The sequence below is a fragment of the Echinops telfairi genome, unplaced genomic scaffold (genome assembly GCF_000313985.2).
Source record: "Echinops telfairi isolate 266 unplaced genomic scaffold, ASM31398v2 ScPeMD7_7420;HRSCAF=8458, whole genome shotgun sequence".
Classification (NCBI taxonomy): domain Eukaryota; kingdom Metazoa; phylum Chordata; class Mammalia; order Afrosoricida; family Tenrecidae; genus Echinops; species Echinops telfairi.
Window position 1 is genome coordinate 24,974,349 of NW_022111320.1, and position 1,717 is coordinate 24,976,065.

The 1,717-nt window shown below is 49.2% G+C and overlaps 1 protein-coding gene across 1 annotated transcript in view; it reads left to right on the forward strand.

Annotated features, from left to right (window-relative positions):
* GLB1 (galactosidase beta 1) overlaps window positions 1-1,717 on the forward strand; it is a 102,872-nt gene that overhangs the window by 37,695 nt on the left and 63,460 nt on the right. The gene's annotated exons all lie outside the window — the stretch shown is intronic.

Here is a 1,717-nt window from a genome sequence, read left to right on the forward strand (position 1 = left end):
ATGTCTCACAGGACGTGAGCCTTGCCAGCTGAGGCAGAGAACTAGCTAAGGCAGCCGCACACTGGGCCGACCATCAGAGAGCAAGAAACAGGAGAACTCGAAAGGCGAGGCTCAGAGAGCCGTTTATCTCTCTGCCTTTCAATTAATCCCACGTGTTTATCGGCCAGGTTGGCACAATAAACTTTAACTATCACAGAGAGTTTCCAAGGCTGTAAATATTCACAGAAACAGTCTCCTCTTTTTCTGCAGAGTGGCTGGTTTGAACAACTGACTCTGCTGTTATATGTAGTGTAGTGAATTTTTTTAACGTAAACACCTACCTAACCCCCAGCCAAGATAGGAAGCAGCACATGGCTGGTACCCCACAAGCCTGCCAGGTGTCCTTCTTGACCCTATCGCCCTTCTTCCCACTGCCCTGCCTTTCCTGCCTTTCTGTGCCAACACGCCCCTTCTCCCCCCCTCCCCACACACACATCATGCCCCCTCTGTACAGGGTCGCTTGGTGTGGACCGTTTCTAAGTTTCGCATGAGAAGCACTGTACTGTGACATCCACGCTGGTCTTACATTCCATCTCTGGGATTCACTGGCATTATTGAAGGGGCCTGAAGCTCATTTTTATAGCAGAGCTTTTTAGCCTTTCCTTTTATTCCGCCCCCGCTCAATTTTTGCCCCTAAGGAGTATTTTTAGACTTACATTTTTCCTAATTGCTTTCCCATTCCCGGAATTTATCTATATCAGATATAGATGATAGGTCTACCGTTGAGAAGAACCACTGTTTGTCTCCGTGGGGCTGCCCTCACCTCTAGGGCTGTGCTTCCGAGGAAGGCTTCCCACTCTGCGCACCGCTGAGAGCAGCATCCTTGCCTCACCTCCCAGGATGCCCGTGGCGTGCACGCTGTGGCCATGACAACCAAACCTGTCTCCAGGCATTGTCACACGTTTTCTTTGATACTGAGGGCGAAGGCTGCTAATTGTAAATCACGGAGAAAATCCCCACAATGTCTGACAACACACAATTAAGTAAGTAATGACGCAGCTCTGACCCAGCATGCACTATCCTTGCTGCCAATGGGCGTGTTGCAAATAACGAGGCTGTATTACAGGTTACAAAACTCTCTGCCCGCAAGTCCACTCTGACCCTGGTGACCCTGTACGACAAAGAACTACATCCATGGACTTCTGAGACTGTAAATGGGAGTAGAAAGCCTCACCTTTCTCTGGCTGAGCAGCTAGTGGTTTTGAACTGCTGGCCTTGCAGTTAACAGCCCAACACAATTCGCTACACTACCAGAGCTCTTGAGGGCTCCACTAGGTGCATATGATATCATTTTTTTAAAAGATAGCAATTAGTGTCTAGTTGTGTTGATTGGTGGGATGTGTATAAATCTGGAAGACTACAGGCTAAATGCTGACCGGAGTAAATTTTGGGTGGTGGGATTAAAAGACCCTTTTCCTTTATGATGAAATATTTCTACCATGCTGCCATTCTTAGTGAGCCCAGTTCTGATCTGAGATGACCCCCTTGACAGGGGGAAGTACTCCACAGGGTGCATTTCTCACGGCTGAAAGCTTCATGAGGCAGGTGACCAGGGGTATTTCTTCCGCAGCACTGCTCAGTGGGTTGGAAGCCCACCCTGCACGTGAGCTGAGTGCCTCGACCACCTGAAGGTGGGTCATCAGCCAGAATGGTTAAAACCGCGGTTCTCCACCTGTGA